At 36.6% G+C, this 24,914-nt stretch overlaps 1 long non-coding RNA gene and 1 pseudogene across 1 annotated transcript; both read left to right on the top strand.

Annotated features, from left to right (window-relative positions):
* The first annotated feature begins 3,582 nt into the window (after nt 1–3,582).
* Nucleotides 3,583–14,909, top strand: LOC138815818 (uncharacterized). Its single transcript, XR_011368492.1, has 3 exons — nt 3,583–3,855; nt 9,849–9,899; nt 14,710–14,909. It is a non-coding gene; the product is annotated as an uncharacterized lncRNA (long non-coding RNA).
* A 2,376-nt stretch (nt 14,910–17,285) lies between these two features.
* Nucleotides 17,286–17,385, top strand: LOC138815823 (U6 spliceosomal RNA; annotated as a pseudogene).
* Nucleotides 17,386–24,914: the final 7,529 nt, after the last annotated feature.

The following is a 24,914-nucleotide window of genomic DNA, read 5'->3' as shown; positions in this document are numbered from 1 at the left end:
ATAAGACACAAAATAAAGAGAATGACTACACCGAACACAAGATGCTGCTCACCAATGTTTAGAAATATAGATCCTTGTTTAATTATGAATTTATGGCTATATTGGCCCCCACCTGGGCTGGATCTCAGGTCCTGGGAATGGCTTAGCTCCTTAGTGGCTCATAGGTTGGTGTTCTCAACATGTCCCTTTCACTGATTGGGCCTGCTGGACCTTGAGTTCAAATCCCAGCACTGCCAAAATATTCAACCTGATGTAAGATTCCAATTGATCCACCTTTTTTCCTGTCCTGCGAAAGTCCTGGGTCTCAGCGCAGATGGAGAATGCTATAGAGGCAACTCTATAGCCATGGAAATAGGTTGTCATCCATGTCAGCACAGTTATATCTGTCACCATACTCAATAAGATACACAATACATCCATGAATAAGACACAAATTAAAAGTATAACTACAATGAACTCAAGATGCATACCACTCCTGTAGGTAAAGAGAGATCTTACGTTTAAAAAAGGTGGGCTTATTATTTTGTCCAGTGCTGGGCCTTCAAATCAGGCCCTGGACCATGCCTGACATTCTAGTCTTCAAGGATGGCGAGCTTCAATTTTCCCACAGTGCAACAGAGCTACCCAGACCTGAGTTCAAATCCCAGCACTGACAAAAGATACATTCTGATGTCAGAAGCCAGTTGTTGCACACGTTTTCCTCTCCTGTGAAAGAAGAGGATGGAAAATGCATAGGCAACCCTATAACCATGGGAACAGGTCGTCGTCCATGTCAGCACAGTTATACCTGTCACCATACTTAGTAAAATAAACAATGCCTCCATGAATTAGAGACAAAATAAGGAGAAGTGCACCAAACACAAGATGCTGTCCACACATGTATGTCAATTTAGATCGTATGTTTAAATTATGAACTTATGAAATTATGAACTTATATTGGACCACCCTGGGGGTCAATGTCAGATCCTGGGAATGACCTAGCTCCTTGGTTGCTCACAGGTTGGTGTGTTCACCTTGATTTATTGGCCAATTGTTCCTTCTAGGCCCTGAGTTGAGATCCCAGTAACATTAACAAGTGGATCGTCGAGTAAGAAGCTGAATGTGAAACTTGTTTTCCTTTACTCTGAGAATTCTAGGTGTCAAGCATGATGGAGTACATTTCTACAAACCTAGTGCTCTGTGATAGGATGTCATCAATGTAATAAACGAAATGGGTTTCATATAGTAAAATCAATGGTAAATAAATGAATAAAACAAAAAATACAAGGAACAACCACACCAAACATGTATGGACTGAACATCTATAGGTAAGTATAAATCCTATCTTTACAATGCATGTAAATAGTATGTTTTCCAGGGATGGGGCTTGAATTCAGGACTAGTGAACAGGCTTGACATTCTTATCTTCAAGTACGGTGATCTACCGCCTTTATCCACATTGCTGCAGATTTACCCTGATCCTTAGTTCAAATCCAACACCTGGCAGAATAAATAGCTGGAATTGCAAGCCAGGGAGCTAATTTTTTTAAAACTTTTTCTCAGCACGGGGCTTGAACTCAGGTCGTGGTAACTCTGCCTCAGCTTCGATCACCCTAGGCTGGGGTGCAGCCACTGGACTCACAGCTGTTCCTGGGATCCTCGACCCCCAGGCCTTGCAGGGAAAACAATGTACAGAAAAACTGTGGCCTTTTTAGGTTTTCTTCCTTTGCACATGACCCTCCTGAGTCTGAATTACACTGTTGCAAAGAGTACTTCACTTTGCATTGCTGAAGGCTGGCAGACTATTGGGGAAGCCATAGGCCCACGTGGCAATATAGGCCCTGAACAACCAATGGCAGGAGATACTAAGAAACAGGTTTCCAACCATAGGAATAAAAATGAAGTGTTGTCAGTGTCACCGAATGAGTTGTTCGTGAATAATGCTCCTATAAAATTAGACAGCATGATTTCATGAGGCTGATTGATTTTATTTAATATATATGAAGCATTAAAAGATTATTACTTACAGGAACACAATAATTTCAGGACACTGATTTCTTTTAAGAAAGAAAACAATTACATTACTTACATGGACACATAATAAATACCCAAGAATTGGTAGGAATGTAGTCTATATAACTAAATAATGTATAGACATCTCTGGCACTCTGTAAAGACATATATTTATTAGCTTACTGCCATCTGCACGCCAATCTGTTCTTATTTTGTTAACTCCTGGGCTCAATCTCAGGTCCTGGGAATAGTCTGTCAGCTCAATTTGCCCCAGGAGGGCATGCTGACACTCACCCATTCATGAATTTGGCCTTGTAGGCCATGAGTTCAGATGCCTGCATTCCCAAACATTGAATCGTTGAGTAAGAAGCTGATGGTAACACATGTTTTCCTTTTCTGTGAATGTCCTGGGTGTCAGGTATGAAGTGGAATATATATGCAGACCTATATCCTTATGTAATCAATGTTCTATGTGCCATAATAGTCAATAAAATAAATGGTCATTACATGAACAAAACAAAAATATAAAATAACTACACTGAATGCAATATAATCAACATATGTATGTAAATATAAATCATATATGTAAATTGTACATGAATAGGATGTTTTCTAGTGCTGAGGATCGATATCAGGCCTAAGGAACAGACTTGAATTTCTTGACAAGAAGGAGGCAAGCTTCCACTTCCCACACAGTGCAACATAGGTACCAGACCATGAGTTCAAATCCCAGTCCTGGCAGAAAAATAATGGAACCTTTATAGTATGATTGGCCCAATTCTTAGGTATTTCATTATGCCTCCATTTTATGAATTTGATTGTTTAAATGCTTAATAAAGTATTAACTAAAATTGATTAGTGTCCTATAATATAATTGTGTATAATTTTATCATAGAATCATTCAAGAACTGCCTATTCAATCATGACATACATAATATTCCATTGGGTATCATATAGATAGAAACAAGTTTCTTAGGATCTCCTGCCATTTGGAGGTGGCAGGATCACGATTCGAACTGTGGGCCCCAGCTCCCACCATTTCACTGCGAGAATAGGGTACTCACCAGTCTGTCCAAGAACATCAGCAAGACCAATGATTAGGCAGGTACCAGTGGATCTCAGCAGTCCTCCTTGATACTTACAAAGCTATGAATGGAGGATCATGGTCAAAGTCACCCAAGCCAAGAAAGTTCTTGAGACTCCTTTCCAACTTCAGTGCCAACATATCAAGTGTGGAGGGCCAGCCTTGAGCAAAAGCAGCTCACAGACTGTGTCCAGATCTTGAGTTTAAGGTCCAGGATTGGCAACAAACAGACATACACAACAATCTGTGCAGCCATCCAGCTAAAGCAGGTTACTCTTTTGTCCCCAACTGCATTGGACAGAGTTCCTTGGGAAAAAAGGCTAGGCGAGCCGCTGTCATCTTGCTCTGCCCATACTGCTTGCATCACAGGATTACAGCCACACCCCCATTCTTTCATGTTCCTTTCTGACCAATGAGATACAAGAATGGTGACCACGCCCGCATTCCATGATGCGGGGGAGCACCAGGATTCCCTCTGTTTGTTTACAACACTACCAGAAGTTGAGGAAGGTAGAGGTGGTTGAGTGATCAGCAAGAGACTTGAGGAGAGTTTGGAGTATAGTAGGAAATTGATGCTCCCACCAGCGCCCCACCTCCCTCCCCACTTCTTGCGGTGCTGGGTTTCAAACCTCAGGCAATGGAGCACTCCAGCAGTCATAAGGCCCCAACCAGGTCCCTGCCCCTGGTCTTCTGCTCTGGGCCCATGTATCCACAATGCCACCTCCATCACTGCTCTTCCCACCTGTCACAGCTGCCAACAGCTTCTCTGAGCAGCACAGGTGAGTGGCTGCCCCAACACTACCCCTACCGCTGGAAAGACACTCCGCTGGGGTCCCCCTGACCCCTGCTTGTTTCCTCTCCCTGGCTCTGAGGAGCCACCTTTCTGTCTTGGGCATTTCTGAGAAAGAGACTGAATAGAGACTCAGGCTGTGCTGGATCGGGGTCCTCCTATCTGTGACAGGTATGCTCCCCCAAGCATGGTCCTCTGTAGTTGGGATGGTAGACATGTAGCGCCATGCTCAGTTATTGGTTTAGATAGATTATCCCAAACTTTTAGTCCATGCCAGCAGATTCTTGACCACAGATGAAGTTCTGGATAGTGCCGAAACCATCAGACTTCAGTCTCCTCAGAGGACAGTTGTGAGGAAACAAGGGATTCATACAGAGGGTTCTGTGGAGCATGGCTAGGCACAGAGGGAGCATCCTTCAGATAAGGTTCTCAGCAATTCTGTGAGCATATGACAGGAAGATACCCTGAAAAGGCTTAGGTGGGGTCTGTTATTAATTGTGCAACAGGTGTGGGATTATGAAACAAAACATGGCTCTCATCATTACTCTATCCCCATGAGGAAGGGGATCCTTCACTCTGTTGAGTTTTTCAGCTGAGGAAACAGATGCACAGAGAAGCTGGGTGACCTACTTATGACCTCAAGGTCACAGGAAGCTCAGCCTGACTTCTCTACCATGCTCCTTGGGACAATGGGTGCTATTCAGTCCACTTGATGTGGTGGGAATCACTTCTTGTCAGTTGTGGGTCTTGAACTCTAGGCCTGGGCGCCGTTCCCAAGCTCTTCAGATCAAGGCTAGTGCTCTACCACTTGAGGGCACTTCCGGTTTTCTGGTGGTTGTTTGAAGATAAGAGTCCCACAGACGTTTCTGCCCGGACTGGCTATGAACCATGATCATCATATCTCAGCCTCCTGTGTAGCTAAGATTAGAGTTCTGAGCCACTGGCACCCAACTTAAGCATAATTCTGATTTTCTTTCTTCGTCTCTCACATAGTAACTGGTTGAATGTTTTCTGGATGAGGTGGCCCAGTGTCCCTATGTGCCTGGAACCCAAGGTAGCCCTCTCATTCAGGAAGTGGGCTGTGGGTCAGGAGCTGTCTAGCTCAGACTGTTGAAACAGCTCCATGACATAAGCCCCTCTGTGCCCTGGCTAGACCATGATGGTTATTCATTTTCCATCCAACCTTCCTGGACTTACTGTATTGTATTGTTTTTTACATCATTTTCTAGCACCTGGCCAAAATTATGATATAGTTATGGAATGAAAATGTAATGCCATCTTAAGAAAGTCATTTAGGGCTTTGTGAATGTGGCTTCATGGTAAATTGATTGCCTAACATGCATGAAACCCTGGGTTAAATTCCCCATTACCACATAAACAAAAAAAACTGGAAGTGGTGCTGTGCCTCAAGTGGTAGAAGGCTAGCCTTGAGCAAAAAAAGAAAGACAGAAAGACAGAAAGAAAGGAAAATAGAGAAAGAAAGAAAGAAAGAATGAAAGAAAGAAAGAAAGAAAGAATGAAAGAAAGAAAGAAAGAAAGAAAGAAAGAAAGAAAGAAAGAAAGAAAGAAAGAAAGAAAGAAAGGAAGGAAGGAAGGAAGGAAGGAAGGAAGGAAGGAAGGAAGGAAGGAAGGAAGGAAAAAAAAAGCCCTGGGTTTCCCTTATTTGCAATAACTAGTGTATGTCTGAGTCAAGCAGAAATGATCAGATAAGTTGCTGTTAGGGAAATGAACCCTAAGATATGTATTTAAATGTTTTTTCTTTCATGTGATATTTTTCTAACACATTTATAAATTATTTCTTGGTTGTTTTGTATTTCCCTCACCCAGGGTATAACCCTTGCTTTCACTGTACTTGATAATGATATAATTTGTGGAGGGGAAGGGAAAAAACACGTCATTTAAATAGGGATACAGGTGGACCCATTGCAACAATGAGATATGCAAGTCGTTATGTCAAAAACGAACTTTACAACTTTGGTGGGGGGGATGGGAAGGAGGATTGGGTCTGGGGGCAGGTGGAGGATGGGAGGGGGTCAGAAGGGGAACCAAAGTAGGAGGATACAATGCTTGATAAGAAATGTACTCATCTTGCCCCTGTAATTGTAACCCTTCTGTACAGTATTTTCACAATATAAAAGAAAAAACTAGTAAATGCAAAATAAAGAATCCCTACTTTGAATATATAATTGCTCCTTCCAAACTGAAACCTGACAGTAGTCCCTAATTCATTAGGTCATTAGGTCACAGCAATTAATGCCAGTAATGTGCTTAGATTTCAGGTGAAGATTAATTCTGGAAATTCAAAGATTCCAGGATTTTGTGTGGTCACTGCTAATCACAAAGAGAAGGGTAATCTAAGTGACATTTGGAAACCTTTTTGGTCAGTGACTGCAAAAAAAGGCAGAGGCTAATTAACAGTTGTGACACAAGAGAAAAAATAACTCCAGATGGAAGGAATAAATGATAGTAACTAAGGTATACCAGAAATTGTTCTAGAAAACAATTTTGGTTATTGAAGAACTAGTTTTCAACTAGGCTTATTCCTCATTGCCTTTAGCATTCTAAATCTCTTAGGCTAGTTATTAATCTCTGTGTGATAAATGTATCTCTCTCTATGCTGTTCTTTCATACTCGATATCCTTTGCTTTCTAAAAATCTGTCTTTCTATATTTCTCTATGAACATTTCCTGATACTAAATACACCAATACAGATGGTAGAGGATGTTAATGGAGGGATCCCATAGCTAATGAGTCATTAATGTAACAGAATGGAAAAGGAGGACATATTATTGCTACCTCAAATTTTCTGAAAAGCTGCAATGGCATCATTTGGTTCAAATTTCCATTGTTTGTCTACATAGTGTCATTCAGTGCACATAAATGCAAATATGAGCCAGGTGCTGGTGGTTCACGCCTGTAATACTAGCTACTCAGAATGTTGAGACCAGAGGATTGTGGTTGAAAGACAGCCTGGTCAGGAAAGCCCATGAGACCCTTATCTTCAATTAAACACAGGTAACCCGGAAGTGGTTCTGTAGCAAAAGTAGTAGAGCACTCAACTTGACCTGAAGAGCTGAGGGACAGCGCCCAGGATCAGAGTTCAAGCCCCATGACCAACAAATAAAGTGAAAGATGACTTTGTTTCCCCCAAAGGAATGACAAAATTAATAATCTTCCCAAGCCGAAAAATAAATTCCAAAATGATTCAATGCACCTACTTTTGCTGAATTACTTACTTTATGGCTTCTTTGCTGGACATATTCTCTACTTTTAAAAATAGTCAAATATTAGCTTTACAAAAAATTTCATCAAATATTAGTTATTTCAAAAGAGAAGTCTATTCAGTTGATGTCACTTAGCTTTCTTACTATCTTAGTTCAAAGCTAACCCAGGCAGGATAGTCTCTCAAATTCATTTTTAATTAAACACCAAAAAAGCACAAGTAGAGTTTTGGCTCAAGCAGTTGAGTACTAGCTTTGGGGGCAGGTGGGCAGGAAAGAAAATTGTTCAGGGACAGGGTCCAGCTTCTGGATTCAAGCCCCAGAACCAGCACAAACGAACCAAACAAGCAAACAAAAAAACCCAGATATTTCTTTGGGATCCTCCTTAAAGGAGTACTCATTTGAAAAGAGGCTCCTTTTGGTGATCATACTCACTGGATCCTGCTTTTCTGGAATCCTTATTGCTCTGGAGAACTCAGGACAGACTAAAGAAATTGATAACTGACTCCTGCAAATAGTGATTCCTCTCAGGGGTGAAATATCCATCCATAAGGCACTTTAAACCTCCATGTCTTTGTTTCTTTGCAGTAGAACACTTTTTAAACAACGTTATTTCCTTTTGTTCTATGATGGCTTTCAAATGGCACATTATTTTTGTAATACTCTCAACTAGAACTTTACAGAAAAGTTTTATATGAGTAAAGAACATATTTGAAAAAGTCAAGAACAGAGTTTCCTTCAAGCCTTGGGATTCTTTTCTTGTACAGTAAAAAGGAAAGCACAAGTTAACTTGAACTTTGTCATTCCTCTATGTTCCATTCCTCTCCTGGGATCAGTTTCCACATCCAGTTACCATTACTTCCAGTAACAATTGATGGTGCTGCTTGAGGTATAATAAATGTTTACTGGCTTCACTGAAATAACACAAGGACACCTTTGGACATGAGGTAACACGTGTTTCAGAGAAAACTTAGTAAAGAGAAAATATGAAAATTATATTGCTTATAAATATATTATCCATGAGTATATTGAGTTCAAACTTTTTAAGGTCTCTGTAAATTAAAGTGAATTGTAAATGGGAAGAAGGTTCTCAGATCATTCCTTTTGTGAGTGTATGTACAGCACATTATTTCCCGTGTATATGAATTAACAGTAAGGGAAACTATAGCAATAATAGGAGAAAGAGAAGTTCTGTGTTAAAGTATATGGGTTCAATACACTATAGAAGACTCTACAAATAAGACAACATTGAAACAATAAAGCCAAGTCCAGTATGTAGATTTATGGGAGTGATGTAGAGAAAGCATTACTCCTAGGTGGAACACGAAGTATGAAGCCACTCCCTTTCTAAATCACACTTGCTAATCACACAACTCTGTAGAAAGTATAATGGAAGTATAATTCTGGTTCCAATGCAAGTCAGATATAAAAGCATGGACTTAAATGGAAAAAAAGTCCATCTTGAGAGAACAGGGCTTATACTAGCAATGAACTGCTGGCTAAGATGATATTTCTTTTTCTTTCCTTATATATTTATTGTTGTTGGTGGTGGTCTTGGCACTTGAACTCTGGGCCTGGGCACTGTTCCTCTGCTATTCAGCTCAAGGCTAATGCTCTACCACTTGATCCACAGTGCAACTTCCAGTTTTCTTGTAGTTAATTGCAGAAAAGTGTCTCCAGTACTTTCTTACCCGGGCTGGCTTTGAACCCCAATCCTCAGATCTCACCACCACTCAGCTTACGATCACATTTCTAACAGTGTACACTCAGGATATGTAATGGGTATATTAATCTATCTTTATTTGAATTCTTGAGTTAAAAATCTCGGCTACAGCATAGACTTTACACTCACAAAAATGTTTATAGCTTAAAAGTTGATACTTCTGGAGAAATAAAACCTAAGAATGTAATGGAGTCTGGGAAGTTCAGTTTGCAACCAGCTAGGCTAGAACAGTCTTTGCAACAGTACCTATAATTGAGGAGCCAAAAGCTGTATTGGAAGAATGGCTCAGGTGATGGAATACCAGTCATGAGCAAGATTTATGAATAAGAGCTTGAGGCTTTTGTGTACATATATACAAACATACACATAAACACAGAGGCACTTATATGTGCACACACAAATGCACAAATGAAATGACTCTCATAATATGTAGAAAAATTACAAAACAATAGAAAATATGTCCTGAGTAAGACTAGAATTATGTGATAATTTTTAATATTAGAAAGTCCTCAAGTTACTTTTTTCAAAAGTATTTGAGAATATTACATAGGTAGGGACCAGAGATAGTAAGAGAGTCAAGTAATCATTATTAAAGGTATCGGATCCATTGAGGAATGAATCAGAGACCCCGCAGGTGCATCTGAAAATGTTCATATCCTGTGTCAAATGTTAGAAAATGTTTGAAAATTGTACAGGAACAGTCTGAGCAGTGTAGTGGGTAATATCACTGGAGAAATTCAGAATTGGTAATCTGTATTTAGATTAAATACAACAAGAAACTATGGCAGGGCAATGTGATATAAGCCTAGAATTCTAGCACTCAGACTAAAACAGAAGATTAGAGAGTGGAATTACATAGTGATACCTTCCCTGGACCAGGTAGTATAATTTTGTCTTAATAAAACAAAGCAAACAAGAAAGGAATACACAGTTGGAATGCTGGGCTAATTTTGTCATTTTTTGCGAAGTCAAGTTTCCTATTGAAATGCAACTCATATATAATCCTCACTTGTGTTTTAAATTCTCTCTCCATTACAGAACATTCCTAGATGCAAAATGACTCATGATTACCTTCCAAAATTTGAGAAAGTAAGTAATCATCATTCTGTTGGATTCCAAAGAAATGATGAAGGATTACAAAGGCTTAAGCCTGGAGAAATAGCAAAGTTTATCTAATGTAGGACTTTGTAAATGTTGCTAAATTAGAATTGAGATTTAAAATAAATATTTTGGTTTTGTTTGTAATTTCATATTCTATTAGATATTTCAAAATTCTTTTCTTTTTTTGTCAGTTGTGTGGCCTGAACTCTGGGGCTGCACACTTTCCCTCAGCTCTTCAGCTCAAAGCTAGTACTCTACCACTTGAGCCACAGCACCACTTCCGAGTTTTTTCGCTTATGTGGTGTGGAGGAATCGAACCCAGGGCCTCATGCCTGTAAGGCAAGCAGTCTACCACTGAGCCACCTTCCCAGCCCCAAAATTATTTTTAAATAGAGGGTTTAATTGACAAATTCACAAATGATTCTTGCGGTCTACTTGCCTAGAATATTCTTTCAAGAGAGATATAATTAGAAATTAGTTAATAGATAATTCCAACAATTCATGTATAAAATGATAATGTGAATAATGTAGACAGAGTTGCCAAGAAATGCATGATATTAATTTATAAATTTATCAAAAGCAATTTTTTGAAGCTTTGGTATAACATAGTATGAGGAGAATAATTGTGTGACATCTTTTTCTTCTACCTATGTAACACAGGAAGCAATTCCCTTAATTATGTGCCTCTGTATACAATGAGAAAAATGCAAGATTGGGGTTTGTTTTCATTTTTTTGTTTTATTGGTTTGTCCTAGTGCTTGAACTCTGGTCCTGGACACTGTCTCTGAGCCTGTTCATGCTCAAGGCTTGTGCCCTACCATTTCAATCTCAGTGCCACTTGTGTCTGGCTTTTGCTGAGAAGTTTATTGGAGATAAGCATCTAAGGAACCTTCCTGCCTGGGTTTGCTTTTAACTGTAACATTGCGCTCTTAGCATCCTGAATATCTATGGTAATTAAAAAAGTATAAATATAAATAATATTTGCAAATGGTCTGATCTCAAGAATACTAGGGGTGGGAAAATGATGCAACACAGTTTATTGTGGTGTTCTTTCCAGAACATGGAGGGCATCACATTAGCAGAGGTGTAGTATTTTTCACAATAAAGATAAGCTATTAGTGTTGTAAATTAAGGGAACCTTTGAGGTGCACCCTACACCTTGGAAACTGTTGGGGTATGATGACTTTATGGCATAAGTCTTCGGATTGATGGTCACATAAATAATAGCTTACCCTGATAAACAATTGCTTACTCTTGAAAAATTAATTATTACAGATGCTTCATAGTTTTATCCTTTACCAGAATGTGGCTATTTTTCTGTTTATTTCTCAATCTGTAGCAACCCATTGGAATATGAATCTATTGCAGAATTACATAACATGCAAACAGGTATTCTTTTGAATCTCTCAGGTAGGAATGTTCAGAATTTGAAAATGAGTAGATATTAGTCATAGGAATTTTGAAGAACACATATATTCTGTCCTCTTAACAACTTATTTACTTTTAAAAGTTATGGGTTTCCATTGAATGAAACTGTTTACTGTTTTTGTATGAGAAAGTTTAAATTTATTCTTTTTTCAAAATATTGGCAAGTATATTGTGAAAATATTGTCTAGTTGGATAACATTCAAGTTGATGGCCCTCTGATTAAAAAGGTATAATTAATTCAAATTTAATGCCAAATAGTATTGATTTTTAAAAGTTACTAAAAAATAATAATATTTACTATACCAATACAGTGAAATTTTATTTCATGTAGCTTATTTATTTAATTTAATTTTCTTGTCAAAGTTATGTACAGTGGAGTTACAGTAATTGTAAGGTAGTGAATACATAATGTTTCAAACTTGTTATCCCCTTTCTCATTTTTCTCAGTTTTCCGTCACCACAATACCCCTCACAAGTTGTAATGTACATTTTCATCATATTGTCTTGAGAGCATTGTTATTGCATTGGTTTGCCCTTTGTCCTATTTCTCACCATTTTGTTGTTCCTATTCCTTTCCGTAATTAAGGTAAATGTATACCAGTACACAGGGTATCCAAATCAAAAACAGCAGGGAATAAACCATAGGGAAAAATGTCAAAAGAAAATAGAAATCACATAGTACATTAAAAACAACAACCGCAAATAAAAATCTCTGTTTCCATATCTTGGATTTTATTTTGCTTAGCATCAGCATATATGGTCATATATATAACATAACAAAGGCCCTGGAAAATAATAGTTGCATGGACATGATATCATGAAAACAACATTTAACTGTTTAATATGGTAAAGATGGAATTAGGATTGGTGAATTCGCGATTCTGTTAAAGGAATTTCAAAAGAGTTTTAAAGTTATGACAGGTAAATTTTAATTGTTCAAACTTTTTAACAACTTAGCCTATTAAAAAAAATAAAATTGCCTGGGAGAATAGGCTTTCATGCAAAGAAATCCATGGAGACTTAGCTGAGAGGGAGTGATGTGGGTGAAGATGGCTCTTTTTCACACTAAACAGACAAACCTCACAAACCTTGCTGTAAATCCTGTAGGTTACCTTAAGAATTTTCCTTACCCAAAAAATATACTCTTACTGTGTGAAACAAGGTTGTAGTGGAATTTAAATTCAAAGTTCTTTAAAAAAAGACATCAAAGCCGGGTGCTGGTGGCTCACGCCTGTAATCCTAGCTACACAGGAGGCTGAGATCTGAGGATCGCGGTTCAAAGCCAGCCCGGGCAGGAGAGACCATGAGACTCCTATCTCCAATAAACCACCAGAAAACCGGAAGTGGCGCTGTAGCTCAAGTGGTAGAGCGCTCGCCTTGAGCTGAAGAGCTGAGGGACAGCGCCCAGGCCCAGAGTTCAAGCCCCACGACCGACAAAAAAAAAAAAAAAGACATCAAAATTGTGATTTGACCTTTACTTACTAAACAGTAATTCTCTGAAAAAGATAATTGTGTGCAAACTGTTTAGGGGAAAGTGCCCTCTACAATGAAAGAAGATATTGGGTTTACACTTTTCTGTTTATAATACTTTCCACAATGTCTTTGCATATAAAGCACTGAAACACAGAAAAAAATCTGATTGGATACTTCAAACAAATGATTTCGCATTTCTAAGTGGCTCAAAAATATAATATCATTATTAACATGAGACTGTGAAGACTTCTCTTATTACATAAGCCAAAAAGTTTTGGGATCAGAAAAGAAGAGCAAATGGAAAAAGTAAGAAAACAGTATTCTTCGAAGCCCTAGCTAAGCATATTAGCTTCAGCAATGGAGGGAGGCCAAAACTTTTTAAAATAGATTGTCTTAATATTTTACCTACATAAAGTGGTTTTACAGAGCCTATTTGTCTCACTTCAATGCACACTAGATCGAATGAAGACATAAAAATAAGTTCCACATCCAAATAAAATAGTTTTAAAAGAGAAACCATGAAGACGTAGCAGTGGGAGAGGTCTTATAGTCCTTCCACTTCACTAGACTTTAACCCAAGAAGCTGTGATTAATTGGAAATCAGGTAAGAGCTAAGAGGAGGACATAGAAATAGGTCATCGAAGTATTGTCCTTTGTAACAGACACTGTCATCCAAGGTATCGGTGATTTAACTCTATTCTTCTCCATACATCTTGTTAAGCAAATGCAAGACCAAGAGAAAAATAATCTATTGAAGTAATTTTGAAAAGAATAACTTCACTGTTCCTGATATGGTATCTAACGAGAATCTTAAGTGAGAAGATAAAAGTGGAGTATTCTTCGCTTTCCTCTAAGCATCTTGTTAGCAAATTATATCTTTGAGGTTAGAAGTAATTGAACCAAAAAGTGGTGGAGTACTTATTTTTGTGGGCACTTTAGACATAAGAATACTTTCAAGGTAAAAGAAAAAACAGTATAGCTAAATATTTGTGATCACAGCTTCTTGGACTGGTTTTTTGGAGAAAAGGTTTTACCTGAGAGTTTGTCCTCATTATCATAGATGTTGGGTTTTCGTGGCAACCAAATTCAAGAGGGAAGTTTAATGGACTCGCTTGGACAAATAAAAAGCATAATAGAAAAAATGGCAAATAATCTTTAGTGAATTACTTTGACCGATTATTTTGCCAGAACAAAGAAGGAAAGATATAATTCAAAATCACTTGACTGAAAAGTATGAAAAAGAGTAGTAAAGAGAGATGAGAGAAAACATAGAGGACTGTTTTCTCTCCAACAGAGTAATGGGTTTTGATCTTGTTTCTTCCATTCTATATTCACCAGCTATCAAATGTATCTCAGGACTGGAATATCCAGTTCAGACAAAGATCTCCCATTAGAAAATATTTGCTGCAGATGTAGGTGATTTATAACCTTAGACAATCTATTTAAATCTGTTCAAAATTCTCCCCTACCCCAAACTGCCCTCTTTGAACAGTTGGTTTGCTTTTCACATACTGCCCTTGATTAACTATTTAATATTTTGAGAGATCATATTCATACTCTGTAGAGTTTGCTGTTTGGTTGTGATTTTTATGTGTTTGATTTTTGTTGTGCTTTTAAATAAATTTCAAAAGGTTGTGCAATTGTGTTACAATTAAATATGTCCATGTAATTGTCCAATGCTCCTGGATCACAGTCACTCCTTCTATCATTCTCAACCAACTCCTTCTCCAAGATTTATTTCAGATTTACCACTTCCTTTATCACATGTGTACATTGAGTATTCTAGTTGTGCTTGCCACTTTTTCATTTTTCATTCATTCTGTTTTTACTAATATTCTTCTCTGGTTTCAACTTCTTGATAGTCATTCTGTTAAACTGTCTGTTCATACTTTGACAGGTTTATATACATTCTATGGCATTTCAATCCTGCATATACTTGAACTGATATCAGCTTATATTTCCATAATTAATTCATCTGCAATAACAATTTGCAAGACTGGAGACGTGAAGCACCTAGACATGATTTTATTCTCATCCATTTGGAAGATTAATCTTTATTCAACAAGAAAGTTTAAAAATGGCTTAGAATGTTTTCCTAACTACCAGTTTTTATAAATGGCTTTGTACAATGGTTTGTGATTATTTTACTTTACATGGGATAATATTCTCTACTACGTATAACTTTTGGGAAAAGAAGAAAACTAAAATTTATTACTGTGGAGGAATATGATAGAAATAGAAGACAGATTTTATGTTTGTCACATCTCTCATGAGTACCCATATTCAAGACTTAAAGTCATATTTCTTAAGGAAAACATCAAACAACATGATAATGCAACTATTCGTGATCTTTTAAAATGTACTTTATTATTTGATGAAATTTACTTTATTAGCTAATGTTTAGGCTTGAAATATGGGAGGCTGATCTAGGTAACACATTTCTGGAAGGCATCTACTGAACAACACAAATGGTCGGGGCTACTATTTCTATAATTTAAGGAATGGTTGAACCTGTTTGGTATTAGTGCAGGATAATAAATCAACTCTATTGTAACTTGCTCCTTCCACTTGAAAAACTTTTGTTACTAAGTATATAATTGTCAAATGTCATTTTGGCGAATGTGCCTTTAAAAAGTTTATTTGAGGGGCTGGGAAGGTGACTCAGTGGTAAAGCACTTGCTGGCATGCATGTTTTTCTGAATTATATTTGACTTCTAAGTCAAGTTTTCCTATCCTTGGTAGAAAAATTATGGATCTATCCTTCCAGGAACTATTTTTTGGCCTACTTATACTGGACTGAAATCTTTCATTAATCATTAGGAGAGGGGTATTAAAAATATTCTTGTGACATTTGTGATCTTGTTCACTAATATGGGCTGGTCATCTGTAAATTGAAAGTGTGAATTACAGTAGTTTCTCTCAGATTTTGTGATCTCATCTTTCATTTTAAGTTGCCTTGCATTTCACAATTGCTTACTGCTAAATCCTGTGTAATTGGGGCCCTGAATTATTATAGGAAATGAGGAGTTGAGATGAGTCTTCAATTACTTTCTGTTGGCATGTGGCATGGGCCTAGGTGTGAATACTTGCCCTTCTTATCTGATGATACAGATAACTAGGACCTAGGATCCTAGGACGCGTGGATCCTGTAGAAGAATAATACCTTTTGGACATCATATCAGCAAAATTTGGGTATGATCAGAAATATGGGGAAAACCATTCTGAGTCCAGCGAGTTAAAACAATATACAGAGCAGCAGAGTAAAATCCCTTACAGATTAAAGGAAAACAACATTTTCTTTTACCATGTGAATTCAGGAGACTAAGAACACTTAGAAGGTATCACAAGTTTATATCGAAGACATTGCATTGATACTTCTTATATTCTAATAAATATTCTAAACCTAATTATTTATATTCCTATCTATTTATTGTAATAAATATCAAATTATTTGTCAAATTATCGATTAATTCTAGCAACTTTCATTGTGTGAAACATAAAATTAGCACATATAAATATAAAATATATAACTGTATGTAATCTAAGGAAATGTTTTTCATTGTTCTGTTGTGGTTAGGGTATCAAAGGCAACTCTGTTTTACAGTATTATTCCATTATCTCTACCTCAGAGTTTGGTAGAGTTAGACCTAAAGCTTTACCATTTGTAGATTTACAGCCTAGAGGCAAGAGGAAACACTGTGATTAAAACATTACCAATTTAAGGCCTAATATCAAGGAAAAATATGGACTTCTCCTGGAGCTATGGAAATATTTGGCGGTAGAAATTCAGTAGTGTAAGTTCCTGCCTGATTGGATGGTAGACAGGACAGGACATTAGGTAATCATGCATAAGAACAATTTTTTTTCACCTTCTTGGCTTTAGCTACTTTTGAAATGGTAGGTATAATAAACAATTATATTTTGATAAAATACTTTCTACTCAGAACTGTTTATTTCTCTATGATCCCTTGTAACTATGATTAGTTTTTTTTTTTCCAGTAAGATAATCTTTGCTGTCAGGGTAAGATATTCTGGTTGGTCTGTTACTACATGGAAGAAGGGTAAAAGGTCAGTAGACATTTGTGCCAGTAAGACCTCATTTGGGAAATTTTAAGCTGCAAAAGTTTAGAAGTAGCTCTTCAGCAAGGCTTACTTTGAATCCATTAGCTCCACAAAGCTAACTCAGTTGATAAATAAGTACTTGAAAAGCCATATCTTTGAAGCTAGCTATAAAGGCTACAAAATATGATGAAATTTAAAATGAAAAAGACTTAAAATAGTCATTGGCAAATAATTGCAAGTGTGAGCAATCTACCGAACAATATGTTTTTTCCACTATACACAGAATTTCAGAGAAATAAGATCAATAGCATTGTTAGTAACAATAAGGTTTCCTTGTTACAAATAGGCAACCAAGGATATATGCCTGTATAAAGATTACATCATTAACTACTTAAATTTACAGGATACTACATGCTTCAGCAGCACGTATACATAAATTACAACAATATAGAGATTAACATGCCACTTGGACAGGGATGATATGAAAATATGCGAAGTATTCCATATTTTTCATCCTTCAGATGCAAGAAATGAAAAACAGTTATTAAAAAGTTGATTACAAAAATACAAGTGTAACAACACATGCGATTCATATAATTAAAAGTTAGTCTTTTCACAATGATTTATTTTCTCTTTTTCCATTTTTACTATTCTAAATTATTCTAACTGGAAAGTAGAGAACTGATAGAAAGCAGAGGAAAGATTTTCCTGTGTATTAAAAGGTACAGACTGAAAATGAGGACCAATGGTGTCTTCATGTGCAGCTTATTCTAGGAATGAGAAAATAGGAAATAATACCTTCTATGTAAATGATTTGGGAAATGGCAGAGCAGAAAGTGAAATGATGCAACCAAAAATATAAAAGCAAAATAAGTTAGGATAATTATGGAGCAATCATATTATCTATGAGAACCATGAAAGAGAGAGAGGAAGAGAGACATGTGCAATGAACTAACTAGCCACAAAATCCATGCCTCTGATCAATTCATAGAGCAAAAAATTTTATTTTTAAAAGAGATGGAAATAGAATTTATAGTGTGTCTCTTTATGATGTGCAATGTAATGTATTGATATGCATTGTGTTGATCACTTTTCTGTTACTGTGAGGAAAATACCTGCAAAGAACATTTCTAAGGAGGAAACTATTATATTGACTCATGGTTTAAGAGAACACAGTTTAAGATAAAGAGTCTCCATTGTTTTTAATTATATTTTTATTATCTTAAATAATTGTACAAGTGAATTTCCATTCAACAAATCAGTTTTTAAGTACAATGGATCTTTACATAACTTCACCACACCCTTCCAAATCTCACCCCACTTTAATTTTTTCTACTGTCATACTATCTGTATTGAATATTATGCCTTCACTCTTTTCCTCCATAACTCTTTTTAATCCTTCCCTTTGAATTCCCCTCATATCTTAAATGATAGTTTCCTGGTATTCATTTTGTTGGATTAAAAATTCAATTTTATAAGAAAATACACCTTTTAAATTCTCTGCAAATAGAATGCTTTGGTTGATATTGTTGTGAAAACTTGTATAAAGTTCTATCTTCCAAATATGAGACAGAACATGGGTCCTTTGTGTGTGTGTCTCTGACTTAGTTTACTTAACATATTTTTAGATCTATCCATTTCTTTGCAAATAATGTAACAGTCTTCATAATGGATGGGTGCAATACAATTGTGTATATGTGCCACACTTTCTCTAACCATCCCTCTGCCAAAGGGCATCTGGGCTGTTTCCTTAAGTTTTCTACAGTGAATAGTGCAGCAGTGAACATGGTTGTGAAAGTGATTTTACTGTAACCTTTTGGAAGAATTCATCACTATCTTTCTGGGAACAATCTTCTAGCCAGTTTTCCAGAATAAGCACATCCCTCTCTTCATCTCCATTAGAACGTATTGCAAATCCTCCAAAACACACTACCCCCTACAGGTCACAATAAGCTAAAACCACATGGTGCCCATATTTTTTCAATAGTGTTTTTCATAATTGTACATATTATTTAGTGAGAACTTTCTTTTTTTGGTTATTTATTTTTTATTTATTTTTTTAAATTTAATTTAATTTTATTTGTGAACATACTGTACAGAGGAGTTACAATTACATGGGCAGGATAATGCGTTTAGTGAGAACTTTCTATGTACTTTTCTAATGTGGGAATGAGGGACATGACAATAGTGTAAAGGTAAGAAATATGCAATTTAATTAGCTATTATCATATTTAAAATCATTTTCAGCTCTAACTCATAGCCTCACTTACTATTATTTTAATCTTTATTTGATTACTTCATCTATCCTCTAACTTATAACAGGTGAGTTAAATATGAAGGCAGAAACCGTGGTTTGATTTTGACACTCATGTGTGAGGATGCACAATAAGGGCAAATAGATGAATTGGATTTAATAGTTATTATCCATTTTGTTAAAGTAGAGATGATTTTGCCAAACTGATTCTCACAATTCATATTATATTCAACAACAAGAAACGTGTGACAATTCCCTTTGTTTTGCTCCTTATTAACTTTTGTTTCCATTTAATTTTATTTTTATTTATTTATTTTTCGTCTGTCGTGGGGCTTGAACTTGGGCCTGGGTGCTCTCCCTCAGCTCTTCAGCTCAAGGCGAGCACTCCACCACTTGGGCCACAGTGCCACTTCCGGTTTTTGAGTGGTATATTGGAGATAAGAATCTCTCGGACTGGGCTGGGAAGGTGGCTCAGTGGTAGAGCGCTTGCGTTGCATGCTCAAGGCCCTGGGTTTGATTCCTCAGCACCACATAAGCAAACAGAATAAAGCCGGAAGTGGCCCTGTGGCTCAAGTGGTAGAGCGCTAGCCTTGAGCTGAAGAGCTGAGGGACAGCGCCCAGGCCCAGAGTTCAGGCCCCACGACCAGACCCAAAAAAAAAAAAAAAAAAAAGAATCTCTCGGACTTTCCTTTCCTGTCTGCTTAAACTTGCAATCCTCAGATCTCAGCCTCCTGAGTAGCTAGGGTTACAGGCATGAGCCACCGGCGCCCGGCTACCATTTTATTTTATAATGAAGGATTATTTCACAAATCTATTGTAGATACAAAAATATACTAAAATATTTCTATCCGTATGCATTGATATATACATACACACATATATTACACAGGTTATAAAGATAATATATAACTTCTGGAACTGCACAATTTACTAAATTATTAAAATCATTGATGGCTGGAATCCTGGTTACTCAGGAGGCTGAGATCTGACGATTGTGGTTTGAAGCCATCTTGGGCAGGAAAGTCCATGAGCCTCTTATCTCCAAACAACCGACAGAAAATCAGAATTGGAACTGTGGCTGAAAGTGGTAGCGTGGTAGCCTTGAGAGAAAAAGCTCAGGGACATCACCTAGGCTCTTAGTTCAAGAAGTGCAATCTATCCCAAAAAATCTATTTAATTTACCCCTGTGTAAGTAGAGTATTTCCGTCACCCAAGTGCACATCCATACCCATTTGCAAAGTAACTGTTTTGTCTGAAGTACCACAAAACATTATCACTTAAGTAGAAAGTATTGCAATGTGGGTTCATTCTATCTCTCTCATGGATTTTTCTCCACTCAAATACTCAAATCTTACATTTATTCCAATTATTTACAATCATAGTTTTTTCTTTAATACCCATAATATTAGAGTTTGAATTGAGTGTCTTGTGCCCCCAAAATGGTTGTTCTTACCACTTTGTCATGTCCTCAGACTTAAATTATCCTGATTATTTTTCAGATAGAATCTGGCTTCCTACTTGTATCTGATTTTGGGCTCAGTACACTTTATGTTATTCTTCCTGGAATTTAAAATAACAGGTGCATGGCATTGTGTACAGATCTTTCTGTCCAGTCTGGGTTTTAAGCACTATCCTTACAACAGTTCGCTCCCATGTAGTCAGGATATTCATAAGCTTGTCATAGTTTTTTTTATTTGCATTTTCTGCAGGTTCTTGAGTACTGAATTAATTTGTGTTTTCTTGGGTTGTTTTGTTTGATTTGAATATACGGATTATTGTTCTTCACTTTTCCTTTTGTTTCTTTCACTCATGTTCTTACCTAAAGTGCTGAGAAACCAATTCTTCTTTCTCAAGATAGTCAAGATGAATATTATTTATTCCAAAGAAATTTCAGTAATATTTAAACACCTCATACCTATGAATAGTATACAAATGCTAAGTTCTGAGAAGGATCTTTTTATTTGCACAGCAGTCTTTGGCATACACAGACAGATCATGAATTTTATGAAGTTAGTAAAACTACAGATGCTCGCCAGGTGGAGAAAAACCTATTATTAATTGTTTGACAGTGTCTTCCCTTCTCGTGAAAGAAATATGCTGCTTGATGCAGGATTACACAAAATCATATTCCTAGGAGGAACCTAAAAATCATCTAATACAACAGACTTGAGAGAGATGAATTGACTTCCTGAATAATTTACTTTTGGGTCAAATAAAAGCTGACTTCCAAAGAGAGAGTAGACTTTAGAGAAACATGAGTTGTATGTAAATAGGTGCTTAGCTGATTTTGTTAATTTGTGAACTAATACAGGGAAATAAAGTATAGCAAGGTTAAAATTAAAGAACTTCACATTGAAATACACATTTGTGTGTGTGTGTGTGAGGGTGTGTGTGTGTGTGTGTGCACGCTCGTGCGAGTACGCGCACACACATGTGCATGTGCTCATGCATACATTCATTATTCTTGCGGCTTGATACTGAGTAGGCATTATTCTTAACCTTCTGTGCCCAAAGGTAGTGTTCTACCACTTGAGCCACTGTTCCACTTTTGGTTTTTTAGAGATAATCACTTGTATTTTCATGATTTGACTAGCTTTGAACAGTGGCCTTCAGATCTCAGCTTCTTGAGTAGCTACCTAAGCTGATTCAGCCTCTGAGTAGCTAGTTAAAATTCTGTCTGTCCTCTATGCTTCACTGCTCTTTTATTCTTTTCCTGAGGTAATCACAAGCGTAAGTCATGTATATGTCTAGTTACTTTAAAAAATACTCTTACTGCTTGGCACCAGGGGCTTCCACCTCTACTTTTAACTACTAAGGAGGCTTGAGAATAGAACCAGGCCAAAAGTTTAGTGGACCTCCTTCTCAATCTATAGCTGGGTGCATTGGATCATTTCCACCACACTGCACTATCTACAGGCTAAGATTGGAAGAACTGCGGAATCCAGGCCAGCCAAGGTAGGAAGCTAGACAAGTTGGTCTGCAACTCTGATGCCATTGATGATGGGAAGGCTAAAATGACAGATCAGGTGCATGTTCTTGTGGAAAGGGAACCCCTATCCTAAAATTAACCACTGATATGACGCCTGCCTAGCAAGAGCAATAACTCAAGTTGAAATCCCCACAATTTCCCACAACCAAAATAAGTATATACATTAACATACAAAAACTTAGTAGAATCTGTTCTTTGCTCTAATATCAGCTTTATCTGATTATCATATGATGTGACAGAATAGGTTCTTTATTAAACTTAAGATATATTTTAAAAGACCTAGAAAATTCTTTCTCACTTATTAAGTGCAAATGTATGGCAAATTGTCTCATTTCTTACATATTTGACTATCACTATAAATTCAGCTTATGATTATTATGAATAGTAACATATTCTGATTTATTACTTTGTAACAGTTTTTACACTTTTTGCTTCTCTACTGAAGTTTAATTATTAAAGTAGCATCATCAAAATATATTCCTTGGGTACTTAGTGCAGTTTTTTACAAAATTTTTAACCAATGGTTTATATGAATCCTTAATTCGTATATTGTTTGGTTTATTTTTAGTTTCAATTTAATTTTATTGTAAAGGTAATGTACAGAGGGGTTACAGTTACATAAATAAGCACATTTCTTATGGAAGGAACATTGTTATCTCTTCCATCGATTTTTTGTATGCTCAAAATAAGAACTACTGATTCTTTTGCTGTTGCTATTAATCAATTGGTACTTTTTCTTTCTTTGTTCATGCATTTTTATAAGAAAATTTATATGCAGAGGGTTTACAGTTACTTAAGTCATCTTAAGAGTACACTTCATTTTATTTTCTAAATTTCAAATTTTGAACTTAAATATTTTCTTTTGTTTCTTTAGGGTAATTCTTTTTTCAGAGTTGTAGGATTAGCTAATATAATTTCTTTGTTTTTTCACATGTAAATTATTCAGACACATATATTTTGCTTTTAAAATATTTATGATGTGAATATTTAAAATTATTTTTTGAATTTTTATACGGTTGGTAAATTTAAATAAATTTATTTGTCCAGGTAACAAATACTGTATTTTCAAGAAGCACATACTTTATTAAGAAAAGTTACATTACCTGGTGACTTTTTGGAAATATTTGTACTTAAATTAAAAAAAAAAAGTTTGAGCTGGGCATGGAGATTTGTGGCTGCTATTTTCTAGCTACGGTGGGAAGTGTAAATAGGGTTTGTAATTCGGGAGAGACAGAGCAAGTATAATACCTTATTATAAAAATATTCAGAGTGAAATGATTAGAGATATAGCCACCCCTAGCGAGATATAGAGCACCTGGTTATAATATTCTAAATCTTGAGTTAAAACACGACTAACATCAATTTTTTGTCAAAATAAAAGGATACATGTTTCAAAATGTTTATTATTTAAAACTTATTTGAGGAAGTGGCGCTGTAGCTCAAGTGGTAGAGCGCTCGCCTTGAGCTGAAGAGCTGAGGGACAGCGCCCAGGCCCAGAGTTCAAGCCCCACGACCGACAAAAAAAAAAATCTAAAACTTATTTGAAAAGGTTCTCATGTCTTCTATTGCTTAATTTTCAGTTTACTTAATCTATAAGAATCCAAGTGTATTGTGATTATTTTATTTCTACTAAACTTTTAGATAGTACGAGAAATATTCTTATTTCATATATTAACCTACATTTTCTATTTGTGATAATTTTCTCTGTTTAATATGATAATATCAATATTCCAAATGTGTGTATGTGGTGTGTGTGTGTGTGTGTGTGTGTGTGTGTGTGTGTTTGTGTGTGTTCATGTGGTTTTTGTGTGTGTGCTTTGGGTGTACTTTGTAATGCTTAGGAGATCACACCATTGCTTCACATATGCTAGGCCAATGTTTTACCACTGAGCTATATGAGCTATACTGTCTAGTTATAATCCAAATAGTGTTTTAATTTTGACTTTTAAATTTTCATTCCTAGTATGTTTTTTTTTCAAAATTATATATGACAAAATGTGATCCATCTTCTATCCATGTTAGCAATTTTTATTGTTTAGAATATTTCCACTGCTTTTCCAGTTCCAAACTCTGGTGTTTTTAATTGATAAAGGTTTTACTGCTTCTTTTCTCTCTTCATTCTTTTTCCCTTTAGATTTGACCTATTCTTTCTCTTCCCCAGATGTCAGGCCACATTGAGGCTCCTGCAACCCACAGCCTTGCTCCTAGTATAGTCACCAATAGGCCAGTGTCCCCAGGATCCAACACAGACTTCTGACTTGGGTAAATAAAGAGGCTGTGCTTGAGTAGCCCACAGTCAGCAGTCAGCAGTCCTGGCACATGGGCATCTATTAAGGCCACCCTAGTAGCTATGGAGACTCCGACCTGAAGAAAGTGTCAGACACACCCATGCAGGCTGACTTTGGAGAAGCTCCTCTTCCAGGTGTAGCATGGTGACGTTTGAAGCAGAACATGGCAGTGCACACACTAGTAGATCACAGCACACACTAAAACAACTTGGTAAGCAATGGTCCTGTGCTCAGAGAGCTGACAGAGGCAGGAAATCAGAAAGAGGGAGAGAGAGAGAGAGAGAGATGGAGAGAGAGAGAGAGAGAACTCAAGGCTACCTCTGATTTGTACCGGTTTCGATATCCTTGCCGAGAAATGCATATTTTCACCAAGAAATAAAAAGGAAAACTCCTAAGTCTAACTCTGATGGAGTAGCTGAGATCAATCTAGACTTCTTACCATAAACAATCACAAAAGTGGAAGTTATGTGAAAAAATATATGTATATAAATGTATATATAATATAAATA

Source organism: Dipodomys merriami, unplaced genomic scaffold, assembly GCF_024711535.1.
Source record: "Dipodomys merriami isolate MVZ:Mamm:240054 unplaced genomic scaffold, mDipMer1.0.p SCAF_671, whole genome shotgun sequence".
Lineage (NCBI taxonomy): Eukaryota > Metazoa > Chordata > Mammalia > Rodentia > Heteromyidae > Dipodomys > Dipodomys merriami.
The sequence above is the reverse complement of the archived record's forward strand: the minus strand, read 5'-3'. Positions and strand labels throughout refer to the sequence as shown.